Here is a 16,146-nt window from a genome sequence, read left to right on the forward strand (position 1 = left end):
AGGGTGTGGAGAAAAAGGAACTCTTCTGCACTGTTGGTGGGAGTGCAAACTGGTCCAACTACTGTGGAGAGCTGTGTGGAGATTTCTGGACCTACTAAACATAGAGCTTCCATATGATCCAGCAATTCCACTCCTTGGTATTTACCCAAAGGACACAGAAACATCAATTACAAAGAACACCTGCACCCCTATGTTTATAGCTGCACTGTTTACAATAGCTAAGCTTTGGAAACAACCCAAATGCTCAAAAATAGACGACTGGATCAAGAAGATGTGGTACATATACACCATGGAATATTACTCAGCATTCAAAAAAGATAAACACATGCAATTTGCAGCAACATGGATGGCGCTAGAAGGGATCATGCTCAGCGAAATAAGCCAGGAAGAAAAAGAAAAATACCGGATGGTCTCACTCATAGCAGGAATCTAGAAAACTTAAATAAGGGATCAGGAAAATGAATAACTATAAGAAAGTGAAAATCAAAATCAACAAAAAACTATGAACCAGAGACACTTTTAGGGGGGCGGGGGCGGGAGGGGAGGGATTGGGGTCAGAATGGGGGGGCTGCAATTGTATGGGGAATATAAAAATAAAATTTATTATTAAAAATAAATAAATAAATAAATAAATAAAAAATAATAAAAAAATATCTCCAACTAAGAAAGGTAACACAATATGAGGATGGGCACTATAAAATATATAAGAGAGGAATACGTCAGTGTGACATAGCATCAATATGCAACCAATAAAATAATATCACAATTTAGTAGGTAACTATTAACAAATCTATGAACAGGCATTGACAATATTGTAGCAGACCCCACTTTCATCAATAGACAGATTAGCTACACAAGAGATTCTCAAGGGACCAATAGAGTAATATAATGAATTATATCATGTGGGCCTAATAGATATTTATAGGGCAATATAATGTGAGAAAATTAAATACACATTCCTCTCAAGTACACATGGAGCATTCTTTGGAATATTCCACATGTTGGTTCACAAAGCGAGTGTCAATAAATTAATGAAAATTTAAATCATATTAAGCACTCTTTCTGATAAAAATAGTATCAATACAGAAATCAACCACAAAAAAGAGGAAAAATCTCAAATATATTGAGATTAAACAACATGTTACTTAATAAATTTAGGGTTAATGAGGAAATCAAAGGATAAATAAAAAATATGAGAAGAAAAGAACTACAAAAATGAAGACACAAGCTACCAGAATGTATGGGATACAGCTAAAACAGAAATAAGTGGAAAAGATAGCAATACAGGCCCAAATCAAGAAAAAGAAAGAGATCAAGTGATCTAACATTATACCTTAAGAAGCTATAACGGGAGGAACAAGTGAAAACAAATATCACCATAATGAAACAAAAAATATAGTGAAACAAATGAAATAGAAATAAAAAATAGAGTTCAAAAGAGCAATGATATAAAAAACTGGTCCATTGAAAACTAACAAAACTGATCAACCTGTAGTAGGCTTATTAAGAGAAAACTCTAATAATAGAACCAGAAATAAGAGGGAAATTATAACACAGTATAGAAAAACAGAAGATCAATTAATTGTGTCAATAAATTGAATTACCTAGAAAAATGAACAAAGATTTGGATAAATTCAACCTTCTGAGATATAACCAGAAAGAAATTACAAAACCTGAGCGGATCCATTACAAACAAAGACATTGGTAAGTTAGCAAATATTTTCCAAAAACCAAAAGTCCAGGACTACATGAGGTTTTTTTTTTTTTTTTGTGTTACTGTTTTTACTAGTAAGTCGAAACCATAAAAGATAGACTAATATTATTCTTCTCAAAACCTCCCCGAAATTTGTGAATGTTTCCAAATACATTTTAGGAGTCCAATATATTTTATTGCCAAAATAAGAAAAGGACATACAAAAAATTAGAAATACAAACAATCCCCCTGATGAAATTTTAGCAATATAAATACAAATACAAAACTACACTTAAAAGATCATATATCATGACACAGTGGAATTTATTCTACAATGGAAGAATGTTGCAACATTTACAAATCAATTAATGCAATGTAACAAAAGGAAAGATAAAACTCATATGATCATATCACCAGATGCAGAGAATGTATCTATTTGATAAGGCTCAGCATTCACTTATGATAAAAAGTAGCTAAAATAAGCCTAGAAGGAAGATTTCTCAAGATAATAAAGGAAAAACAACTTAAACATTATACTCAATGATGAAACTCCCAAATCAGGTATAAGGCAAGTTTGTCCACATCCACCACCACTATTAAACATAGCATTGGAAAGCCAAGAGATAGCAATGAGGAAAATAAAGTTATAATAATAATCAAATGAAGACATGAGAAGTAAAACTATTGGCCATGACATGATAATGTACACAGCAAACCCTAAAAACTCTATGAAAAATATTATAAAAAATAAAATCAGTAAAGATAAGTGGCAAGCTGCAGAAGTGTGAGATAACAATTTCATGTTTATTCTGCTAAATTTCTAGAAGACTTTTGGTTAGTGAAAAAACCTACACGGGACTTCCCTGTTGGTGCAAAGATTAAGTCTCAGCACTATGAAGCTATTGGCAGACAGAGTTCCATCTCTGGCCAGGGAGGTAACCCACGTGGCACAGCAGACATGTCCTGTCTTGCTCACTGCTCCCCTTAGCAGTATATTTCAGTACATCTGCCTGTTCTGCTCCCAACTCTCTCTGGTGAATCCTCTTACCCCCCACCTCTGGCCTGCACCCCAACTCTTGTATGCATAAATAAATAAAATAAATCTTTAAACAAATTGAAAAAATAAAATAATTTATATTAACAATAAATTTAAAAAAAACACAATTCTTATAAATGCATCTAAAGTTATTTTCAAACACTATAATTTAACAGAAACTAAACTAATATAATTTCCAAACATTTTCACATGACTTCCCTTCAGATGTTTCCCGAATTTAATAGTCTTTGAAATTAAGCAACATGATGTCAATGTTTCTGAAATTTAGTTACCCCCTTGGGTATGTCTTGACTTTTAAAAAGGGCATCCAAGAAATCAGGGGATAAGAAAAACTAAAATAATATTTTCATTTTTTTCCTGGTGCATTATCAAAATCTCAATTCAAATATTGCATATTTGATGTCAAATAATAATGACTCAGGAGATGATTTACCACTTGCAAAAAAAAAAAAAAACCAACATAAAACTTCAATTTGAAAGAAAACAGTAGTTATGTCCACTTATATGATGGCACTCTGAGCACTATTCATATTGGGATTTGCTCCAAACATCAAGGTCAAGACCACTGTGGTAATTCAATAAATTTAGAGTAGATATTTCTAAGTAAGTACACAGATGTGATTTATATGCAAGTGAATTGAAGCAGATACATTCTCTCTCCTTTCTGAAATATTTCTACCAATCCTGCTTTTCATCTAGAGCAATATTTTTATATTGCTCCATAAAATATTGCAATAACTATAGTGGTTCAAAACAACACATACTTATTACCTCATAATTTCATTGCATTAGGATTCCTACCATAGTCTTTCTGGGTTCCCTACGCAGATTTAGTAAAAACTTCAATCTAGGTGTGGGTTATACTACCTGTTTTATCTGATTTAGCTGGGAATATATCAGCTATTAAACTCATTTGGATTGCATAGAATTCATTTCCTTGTGGCTTTATAACTAAAAGCCCTGACAATTTATTTATTTATTTTAAGATTTTATTTATTTATACAAGCAATGGTACAGTCAGAAGCACAGGAGGGTGAGAGAATTCACCAGAGCCAGAGCAGGGAGCAGAGCAGGCAGGCTGACAAAGTACAATGCTGAGGGGAGCAGCAGGTGCAGCAGAAGAGGTCTGTGTGCCATGTGGGACCCTCACCGGTGGCCGGAGATCGAACGGGCGCTGCAAAGGCTGCGGGTAGCTTTGCAGCTCAGTGCTCAACCACTTCGCCACCCGGGAGGCTCACCTGCCATTTTATTGACTGCCAACTATCCCCTGAGTCTGCCCTCAGATCCTGCAGAACACCACCAATTGTTTGTCTTGTGGGCTGTGATACAGTGGTCATAGATAGATAGATAGATAGATAGATAGATAGATAGATAGATAGATAGAACATATTTCATTCAAAAAACCGTAATACATTTTTCGCACATATTTGATCTTCGTTGACAGTTACTGGTACACAGTTTCCCAAAGACTTGGAAGTTCCTAAGTGTTGAGAAAGTTGAAAGTTTCCCCTATAATGTTAATGAATATACCTTTTGGAAAATATCTGGAGAGGTTGAAATTTTCAATGAGGCACCTTAATTTCCTTGGTGGGCACATGGATTAGAATTTGAGTCGAACTTCCAATGGTCAATTATCAAATCAGTCATACCTAAGTAAGGAAGCCTCAAATCAGAATTCCCAAAAGAGGCCTTCAGAGAGTTCCAGAATTGATGAGCACAATATTTTGGGAGAATGGTGCCCTGGAGAAAGCTCAAAGCTTTTTCCTCAGAGCTTTATGCATCTCTTCTATCTGGCAGTTTCTTTGTAATAAATCAGTGATATAGTGAATAAACAAGTTTCTGAGTTATGCAAGCCACTCTAGCAAATTAATTAAATCTAAGGAGAGTGTCCTGGGGACATATAATTTATAGTTAGTCACCCAGAAGCACAGGTAGCAACCTCGATTTTTGATTGACATCTGAATTGTGGGGTGGTCTTGGAAGACTGAACTCTTAACTCATGGAATCTGATGTTATATCCAGGCAAATAGTTTCAGAGTTGAGTTGAATGATTGGAACCTTCATGCTATCTGTTAATTTCTTATTGGTATGGAGAAACCTCCACACCCTCACTGGAATTAGGTACAGGAACTGTATACATGGGCTTTCAAAACAAAGATGCATACTTCATCAAGTCCTCAAGAAAAGTTCGAAAGTAAGTTGGCTAAAAAGACACTTAATACAGGGCCTCGCCAGAGGCCCAGTGGTTGATCACTGGGCTGCAAAGCTGCCTGTAGCCTCTGCAGCACCGCTTTGATCCCCAGCCGGCCACAGGATGAGGGTCCCACATGGCACACAGACCTCTCCTGCCGCCCGCTGCTCCCCTCAGCAGTGTACTTCGTCAGTCTGCCTGCTCTGCTCTCCCCTCTGGCTCTGGTGAATTCTCTCACCCTCCAGTGCTTCTGACTATACCCAGGGCTTGTATAAATAAATAAATCTAAAAAAAAAAAAAAGACACTTAATACGACGTGATTACTGGAGTGGCATCTCATTACATCTACTAGTAAGAAAAAATCACAGGTCCCACACAAGGAAAGGAGGATATGGAAAGGCTGAAGACCAGAAAGCTGGGATCGGGCCTCCCTGGTGGTACAGGGGGTTAAGACACAACCTATGAAACTATCACCAGCCACTGAGGCATAAGTTCAATCCCCAGTCAGGGAGCTACACACATTGTGCAGCAGACCTCTCCTGTCCCACCCACTGCTCCCCTCAGCAGTGTATTTCAGTACATCTGCCTGTTCTGTTCCCCACTTTGTCTCTGGTGAATCCTCTTGCCCCCCCACCTCTGGCCTGTACCCCAGTTCTTGTATGCATAAATAAATAAATATTTTAAAAAAAGAAAGCTGGAATCATTTGGGGTCAACCTAGTTTTGCCACACTCAGTTAAAGATTTCAAAATTAAAAAAAAAAAGATTTCAAAACTTTCATATACAGGTTTTCTATGATAAGAAAATGAAAATGAAAGGATAACCATAATTTGAAAATGAAAAGATAACCATGTGGGTTGATGGTTTTATTAAGAAAAATACATATATACTCATTTATGGGCAAATAATGTAGGCATTGACTAGAAGCACTAACTTTGAAGTATTTCCATAGACTTAGGATAAAATATCAGTTCTAATGTGCAGTTTGGGGCTAGTTATTTAACTTCTCTAAATCTTGACTTATCCCTATAGAAAATTAAGTCTCTTAAAGAAAGAGACTAAATTATCTAATAGTTTTTCTGTAAGAATTAAATGAGGGCCTCCCCTGGTGGCGCAGCAGTTGAGCGCTGGGCTGCGAAACTGCCCACAGCCTTGCAGCTCCAGTTCCATCCCAGGCCACAGGAGAGTGTCCCACATGGTGCGACAGACCTCTCCTGCCACGCCTGCTGCTCTCCTCAGCAGTGTATTTTGTCAGTCTGTTCTGTTGTGGCTCTGGTGAATTCTCTCACTCTCCCGCGCTTCTGACTGTACCCAGTGCTTGTATAAATAAATAAAAATAAATCTTTAAAAAAAGAATTAAATGAATATACATGTAACATATTTGTAAAATAAAGCAAAAACATTTCACATATTTCTTTTACTTTTGTTAAATCTGTTCTTTAAAAAAAAGGAGTCAGTATCTGGGCAAATTATTTGTTTTACATGTTATCAAAACAATAGCAACCTATTGAACAGATGAAATATATGCTATGTACAGGCATTTTACTGAATACTGCTTTAATTAATTTTATTAATTCATAATACAATATTTTCAGACATTTGAGTTCTGTAAATTTTTATCTATTACAATAAATACTACATGTAAAGTTCACAGTTTGAATAAATTCCTTCTCTAAAATTGAATTTGGACTGGAATGACTTTTCTTTATTTAATGGACATTCAAAAGAATGAACTCCTCAATAATTTTTTGTTTGCTTCTTCATTAATCTACCTTTAAGTAATAATTTTGTCTGCATGAAATGAAACCATGGGCATATTTGCATATACAAATCAACTGGCAGGGGAAGGGGCAATTTTTCTAATATTGTTTTGTTATGCTAGGTGGGTTCTACTCTGTTTCATGTAAAGTCACATAAAACATGATTCATGGTGTGAATTCATATAACAACTGAATTTATTTATAATTTATAGCCCCATATGTTGTTGAGATAGTTTGGCTAATATGCTGCAGATTGTTCATTTTACAGCATCTTGAACAAATCATACCAGTCCACTGCAAGCTGCTAAGAACAATTTATTTTTAATTAAAGTCATTATTGACTTTAAGTTTTTTAATTTTTATGTTTCACTTATCAGAGACACATAGATAACTAATTGGGTGGGTGGGTGAGTTGGCAGTTAGGTAGGTAGATAAATAGGTAGTTTTTGTGGATGATTCATGCTAGATCCTTATTGAGAATGAGCCTTATTAAAATGCTATATTAATGAAATTTATGAAATAATTTTTTTATAAATTTGAAAAAAGAAAATTTCTGATTTGATGACTGAGGTTTATTCTTATCTCTGTTTTTATTATATATTTTAGTTCTTTGTCCTTCACCACCATTATTCAAATTACCATGACTTTCAGTAAAGAGATTCAGACTTGCAGTTCAAAGACTTGGGATTAGTTATCAAACTTAATCATTTAGACTAATGAAGGTATTTTGTTCAGCTTCAGCTTTTTGTTTTATAAAATGGCATTGTTCAACTTATTGCCTACATAGTTAAAATGATTTAAACATATGAATAATATATTTGGTGTGTCTCAGTTTCTACCTAATTGTATGTTAGGATCCTGACATTTTAGGACTAAATATGAACCAGCCATACAAACATTTTTTTTTTTTTGCTTTACTGCTTTTAATGAAAAAAATTAAATTAAAAATCTACACTTTACTATGTTTCATTAGTTTTAATAGCATACTATGTCATATTCAACTTTGAGCAAAACTGATGCCGCACAAAAACGTATTTTTGCTTTATGAATTCCCTGGCATATGACTGCTTTGTAAATGCAACTGCTTTCCAAATTGTAAATACTTAACACATCTGAATTATTATTTAAATAAAGAAGGAGGGCCTCACTGGTGGTTCACGGGGTTAAGCACAGCACTGTGAAGTTATCTGCAACCTCTGCAGCAAGAGTTCGATCGCCAGCCAGCCAGGGAGCAAAACACATGGCACAGCAGACCTCTCTTGCCTCTCTGGCTGCTTCCCTCAGCAGTATATTTCAGTCAGTCTGCTTATTTTGTTCTTGTAGGATAAATGTTTTTCAGGCTTTTCTGCCCTCCCACCATTAGGATTGCCCTGATGGGGTGCCTGCAGTTGTTATATTGTTGCAAACTGTCTTATTTACTTCTGTGGGCCATGGGAGGAGTATTGAGATAGTCACCAAGATAAGCAGAAGCAGGAGAGAGGCAGGAGAGAGAGGAAGAGAAAAAAGGCCCGAGAAGCCCAGAGTGAAGGCCTCCTGGTCCCTGGGCACACCTGCCTGCCCTGTACCTGGTTGCTGCTCTACATGTAAAGCTCAATAAAACCCTGAGAAAGCCACTGAGGGCTCCAGGACTCTCCCTTACCTATCTAGTGGATCAGAAAACCTGCCCTGTGCCTATCCTGCCACTACAGTTCCCCTCTCTGTCTTTGGTGAATCCTTTCACACTCCACACCTCTGGCCTATACCCCAGTTCTTGTATACATAAATAAATAAATAAATAAATAAATAAATAAATAAATATTTTAAAAAACAAAGAAAAATAAATAAAGAAGGAAACTTTCTCTATGATAAACTAATAAATTTATTTTGCTGATAAAATAATATACAAGAATTAAATTAAGGAAGACCAAAATTATATGACTGTAGTGCCAGGAAGGCACAGAGTTGGTTCTCTATGATTCAAGCAGACAGGTAAAGAGGAGTCCCGGAGTTCTAGGTGGCTTTTTCATGTGTTTATTGAGCTTTTACATGTAGTGCAGATACCAGGTACATGGCAGGTAGGGGTGCCCCAGGGCCAGGAGGCTGGTAGGCTTCTCAGCCCCTGGCAAATCTTCACTCTTTTATCGGGCTCTCTGGCAAGTTCTCTCCCTTTCTCTTGCTCTCTCTCTTGACTCGTGTTCCCTTGGCTAATATAAAATACTGCAGCCATGGCCCACAAAAGTAAACAAACAACTGAATATAACAATGTAACAAAATGCAGGTACATGCAAACAGGCATGCAATTCTAATGGCAGGAGGGCAGAAAAGCCAGAAAATCATTTACCCTACAATGACCAAGAGATGAGTACAGGTATTCTAGAATGATTATTCAAAGTGCACATAAATTAGTTATTGGCAACATACAGAACAACATATATATCAGAAAGTTATGAAATTGGGGCCTCCCTGGTGGCACAGGTAGTTGAACGCCACACTGTGAAGCTGTACACAGTCTCTGCAGCGCGGGTTCGATCCCAGCCAGCTAGCAAGAATCCCACATGGCGTGCAGACCTCTCCTGACGCGCCCACTGCTCCCCTCAGCAGTGTATTTCGTCAGTCTGCCTGTTCTGTTCCCCACTCTGTCTCTGGTGAATCCTCTCACCCTCCTGCGCATCTAGCCTGTACCCCGGCTCTTGTATAAATAAATAAATAAATAAATAAATCTTTCAAAAAAGCTGAAGGATGGATTCAAGGTGCAACATGGATTGTTTATGTGTAGGAGCTCACCAGATTATTCATGACTTATACTATTATTTCATAAAACTTCATGGCAAAGAATAGGGCTCCTTTAATTTCCAAATATGCAAATTTATCCAGATGCATTCTTCACTCAAGAAAATCTTTGGTTAGTGATCATTTAAATGTCACCATCTGTGAGCCTTCCTGGTAGCACAAGTGGTTAAGTCTCAGCACTAGGAAGCTATAGGCAAACACTGTAGCATGAGTTTGATCCCTGGTGAGGGAGCTAACCCACATGGCACAGCAGACCTCACCTGTCTCATCTCTTGCTCTCTCCCCTCAGCAGTGTGTTTCAATGGATCTGTTTGTTCTGCACCCCACTCTGTCTCTGGTGAATACTCTCACCCCCCCCCACCTCTGGCCTATACCCTAGCTCTTGTATGCATAAATAAAAATAAATCTTAAAAAAATAAATGTCATAATCTAAGTGATGCCCATATAGCTCCTTTTTATTTAAAAATAATTGAAGAGGTCGCAGAAGTCCATCTGCCTTGTATTGGAGGTTGCGGATACTTAAGTTCTTATTCCAAATTTACCATGACTGTATCACTCGACTATTACTTTGATAAAAATGGGTTTCCAAGATATTTGAGTCATTTCTGATATACAAAATAAAGAGAACATACATCTGATATGTAGAAAATTTACAAAGTGATTGTGTTATCTCAATGCATTTGATTCATAGCATATCATTACAATTCAATTAATCTGCTCATTAATTTAAGTTGATTAAATACTATTCTAGGGATTTATGTATTAGATTCCTTATAGATATGGACCATCTTTAGTTATGGATTATGTTTTGAATATGGCACTTCTGAATCATTGTCACTTGAGCCACAAAAGTAGAAAAAGGAAGTGTTTTGTTTGCTTTAGCTTACTGCATTTAACAGATTGTTTTTATAAGACATAATGAAAAAAAAATCAAGTGATCTTGTTGAAACATACAACTGAGTATGATTTCTGTTATCTAATTTTCTATTTATTTATTTCCATCTTTATTCAGTCACAGAAAAGGGAGCTCTCTCAACCTGAATATAAAAGTTCTTTCCCAAGTGTTTTTTGTAAGTGAGGAGTTAGATAATATGGGCCAACTAGACATTTTATAGGACACTATAGCTGAAAAATATGAATATTTTCTTTTAAAGTGCACATGGAACTTTCTCTAGGATAAAACACAAGAATCCAGTGTCAAAAGATCCATTACAATTGAAATCATATACCTTCTATGATCACAATAAATTAAACTAAAGATCAACCACAAAAAGAGAGCCGGATATAACTAATATTTGGAGACTGAACAGAATATTAATTAATGACTATTTAATAATGATTAAATCAAGAAAAAATAAAATATACCTAAAGACAAATGAAAATCAAGACAAATTTATAAGAATCTAGCACTAAGAGGGGAGTACATAGCAATACAGGCCCACATCAAGAAATAAGAAAGAGCTCAACTAAGCCATTTCATTTAAGACCATAAAGAACTGGAAAAAAGAAGAACAAGTAAAACAAAAATTCAGTAGAATGAAGGAAATGATAAAAATTAGAGCAGAAATAAATGAAATCGAATAAAAAAGGTCCAAATGATCACTGAAATTAAAATGACGTTTCTTGAATAAGCAAAATACTTCCAGCAAAACTCACTAAGGAAAAATAAAAAAGAGAAAACTATTTTATGTAGAATCAGAGATGAAAGGAAATGTTACAAAATGCACCAACATGGGGGAGCATACAAGACTACTAACAATGTCATGCCAACAAATTGTAAATGGAGGGAATGGAAAAATTTTTAGAGCCTTCCAAGACTGAATCATGATAAAGGAGAACAATCTAAACTCACCAATTACAAGAATGGAAATTGAAGTAGTAATCAAATGTCTCGAAAGCAAAAAAACCCAGGATGGATGATTTTTACAAGGGCAACTTAGCAAATTAAATTCAATAAAACATTAAAATGATCATACATCATGACCTAAGGAGTTTATTTGAGGAACACAGCATGGTTCAACATCTAAAAAGCAATGTAATTCACCATATCAACAAAAGGGAAGATGAAAATCAACAGATTCAGAGAAAGCATTTGATTAGAATCAACATCCATTTATAATAATTATATGGAATAAATAGAACATTCCTAAAAAATGGAATAGATAGAACATACTTCAACAAAGCAAAGGCCTGTAAGACAAATTCAGAAACAGCATCAAACTTTGTGGTGAAAAGCCTAATGTGTTTCCTCTGTGATCTGGCATATCATAAGGATGTTCTCTTTCGCCATTAATATTCATCATAGTATTGTAATTCTTAGCTAGTAATTAGTTAGCAATTATGCAAGAAAAGATATAAAAGAAGCACACATTAAAAAAAAGTAAAACTATAACATTTGCATGTGAGATTATATACATAGAAAACACTAAATATTATACAAATACACACAAAAACTAATATTAACAGTAAGTCACTATAGTAAAGCGGCAGTCTACAAAAATCAATAGAGAAAATTATGTTTTCTTTCTATATAAAACTAGTAAATTAATAGAGAAAGAAATTAAATAAAGAACCCTGGGCCTCCCCTGGTGGAGCAGCAGTTGGGTGCTGGGCTGCAAAGCTGCCCACAGCCTCTGCAGCCCCGGTTCGATTCCCGGCCACCAGCGAGAGTCCCACATGGCATGCAGACCTCTCCTGCCATGCCTGCTGCTCCCCTCAGCAGTGTATTTCATTGGTTTGCCTGTTTTGTTCCCTGCTCTGGCTCTGAGGAAATCTCTCACACTCCTGCACTTCTAACTGAGCCAGTGCTTGTATAAATAATAAATAAATAAATCTTAAAAAGAACCCCATTTTCTGGGCCTCCCCGATGGTGCAGAGGGTTCACACAGCTCTGTGAAGTTTTCCATGACTCTGTACCCTGGGTTCGATTCCCGGCTGGCAGAAAGATACCCACATGTTGTGGCCGACCTCTGCTGCCTCAACTGCTGCTCCCCTCAACAGTGTTTTTGGTCCTTCTGCCTGTTCTGTTCCCCACTCTGTCTCTGGTGAATTCTCTCATCCTCCAGTGCCTCTGGCCTGTACCCCAGTTCTTGTAACAATAAAAAAAAAAACTTTAAAAAAAATCCCATTTGCTGTGGCCTAAAGAGAGTATTAAATACGTGGGAATAGACCTAACACATGAGGTGAAAGACCCTTTATCAAACCTATATATAATACCTAGAAAAAAACACATAGAAGATCCAAGAAAATTGAAAGATAGGACATGCTCATGAGTTGGAATAATTAACTTTGTTAAAATGTTAATCTTACAAAGAAATATTTAGATATACAATGCAGTCCTTATCAATATTTCAATAGAATTCTTCAAAGAAATTGAGCAAAAATAACCAATTTTCATATAAAACCACAAAAATCTCAAAAGTTCAAAAAAGAAGAATGAAGGCACCACATGCCCAGACATCAAACTATGCTACAAAGCCATTATAATCAAAATAGTATGGCAGTATAATAACAATAGGCATACAGATCAATTAAATAAAATTAAGAGCCCAGAAAGAAGCCTACATTTATATGACAGTTAATCTATGACAAAGAAGAAAAGACTATACAGTGGGGAAAGGAAATCTTTTCTACAAACAGTGCTGGGAAAACTGGACAGTCACCTGCAGACAAATGAAATGGCCACTCCCTCATACCACACACAAACATTAACTCAAAATCAATTAAAACTTGAATGAAAGACTGGAAACCAATATGTGTGTGTGTGTGTGTGTGTGTGTGTGTGTATGCTTAGACAAACTTAGACAAAACATTCTACACATTTACTTCAAGGATGTCTTTGTGGACTGTATTCCAGTGCTAAGAAAAACGGAGGCAAAATAAATAAATAGGGCTTAATCAAATTAAACAACTTCTGCATAGAGTAAGAAACTATCATTAAAACAAAAAGACACCCTACTAAATGTGATAATATATTTGCACATCATGTATCTGAGATCTACCAAAAACACATACAACTCAATAAAAAGAAAGCAAAGAAACAATGAAAAAATGGGCAGAAAAGGTAAATGGACACTTCTCTAAGGAAGACATACAAATGAAAAAAAATATCATTTATCAGGAAAGCAATATCAAAACCCCAACTAGATACTGCTTCACTCAAGTGAGAATAGCCCATATCAACACAAGCAAATGAACAAACAAAGAAACAAAATCCAGAAACAGATTTTGGCAAAGATGGGGAGATAAAGGACCCCTGTACACTGTTGGGAATGCAAACTGGTCCAACCCCATTTGAAAATAGTGTGGTTATTCTTGAAATATTGAAAATAGACACAACATATGACCTATTAATTCTACTCTGCGATAACTACACAAAGAACAGAAAATCACTTATTTGAAAGAAAATAAGCATACCTGTGTTCATTGCAGCAATATTTATGATAGCCAAATATGGAAACAACCTAAATGCCCACAGCAGAGCTGTGTGTGTGTGTGTGTGTATGTGTATATATATATATATATATATATATATATATATGTATGTATGTCATCTCTCTCTATATACATATGTATGTACACACACACACAATGACATACTACTCATTAATACAAATAGATAAACTCTTTCTCCCCCTATGAATTGAAATGCAAAGTATTAATGCTAAATGAAATGAGCCAGAAGAAGAAAAACAAACACTAGACAATTTCACTCACATCTGGAATACAGATAATTAAACAAAGGAAAAGACAAAACTTAGTTAATGCAAACACTAAAAATATGACTGTAAAATTGAGATTACTAGATGTGTAGGGAGGGTGTGGATGAATATAAAGTGGACAGGGAGGACCTTCCCTGGTGGCTCAGGCAGTTGATCGAAGATCTGTGAGGCTGTCCGCAGCCTCTGCAGCTCTGGTTCAATTCTGGCCGGCTGGCGAGGGTCCCACATGGCGCAACAGACCTCTCCTGTCACCCCTGTTGCTCCCCTCAGCAGTGTATTTTGTTAGACTGCCTATTCTGTTCCCCACTCTGGCTCTGGTGAATTCTTTCACCCTTCAGAGCTTCTGACTGTACCCAGTGCTTGTATAAATAATAAATAAACAAACAAACAAACAAATAAATGAATAAATAAATCTTTAAAAAAAGAAAAATTTGAGAGAAAATCTTAGAAGCCCCATTTTAGAGATATAATGTTTAACATAAATATTGAATATTCAAATGAGGACAATAAAAAAGCATATATTTCTGAAATTTAGAGAATGATCTAGATTAGATACATAAACATTTAGAGACATGAACCTAAAGATGGCATTAATTCACTGAATTGGGTAAAACAATATAAGGAGTGGGTATAGAAAAAGCTGCATAAATATAAAAGAAGTCCATGAATAGATTAAACTCCCTGATTGATTATGGTTTGTTATCCTTTATTTCTTGTGTTTTTATAACCTTAGTTTTACTTTTTTGGGGTATAAAGGGTAATATAAGAGTGCTTTCTACTATTTTTAGGCTGACTTACTTTTAATATAGCACTTGGATCTAAGTTGTAACAAGAACATTTTATTTCTACTTTATTGAAAAATATATATGCATATGTATTTCCAGATTTATATTATATTTTATTATTTTTATTCTATATATTTTACATCACTTTTCATTTTTGTACAGTGTAGGCATTTTCTTTTTTTAATTAATATTTTATTTTATATAATTCTTACATCATTTTTCATTTTTGCACAATGTATGCATTTTCATTTTGGTTGCACGCCCCCCTTATTTTGATCCTACCTCTTCTTCCCCCATTCCCTCCCCACTCCACTGTGTCTCTGGTTTATAGTTGCTTGCTGATTTGATTTTTACTTTGTATTAATTAGTCTTTTTCCTGGTCCCTTATTTAGGTTTTCTAAATTCCTGCTATGAGTGAGACCATCCGGTATTTTTCTTTTTCTTTCTGACTTATTTCGCTGAGCATGATCCCTTCTAGAACCTAAATGCCCAAAAATGGATGACTGGATCAAGAAGATATGGTACATATACACAATGGAATATTACTCAGCAATCAAAAAAGATAAACTCATGCAGTTTGCAGCAACATGGATGGAGCTAGTAGAAGTGTATGCATTTTCATCTTGGTTATGCTGCCCATGAAATTCCCACCACACATTCACCCATGAACTATCACCATGGTCCCTTTTGCTCTTACCACCCTTGTTTTGATCCTACTCCATTCTCTCCCCATGCAAGATGTCTCTGGTTTTTAGTTGCCTGTTGATTTTGATTTTTACTTTATTATAATCAGTTTTTTGCCCTGATCCTTTATTTGGAGCCTCTACATTTCTGCTATAAATGAGATGTTAAAATTTTTCTTTTCTTTCTGGCTTATTTCACTGAGCATGATCCCTTCCAGCTGCATTCATGTTGCTGAAAATAGCATGGATTTTTCTTTTATGATTGCTGAGTAATATTTTAATACCTAACATATTAAAAAAGATAGTAGATATACTTTTAAAGATTTATTTATTTGTTTGTTTGTTTGTTTATTTATTTATTTATGCAAATAAGAACTGAGGTGCAGGCCAGAGGTGCGGGGGGTGAGAGGATTCACCAGAAGCAGAGTGGGAAACAGAACAGGTAGATAGACTGAAATACACTGCTGAGGGGAGTAGTGGACGAGTCAG

The sequence above is a fragment of the Talpa europaea genome, assembly GCF_964194135.1.
Source record: "Talpa europaea genome assembly, chromosome: 5".
NCBI classification, from domain to species: domain Eukaryota; kingdom Metazoa; phylum Chordata; class Mammalia; order Eulipotyphla; family Talpidae; genus Talpa; species Talpa europaea.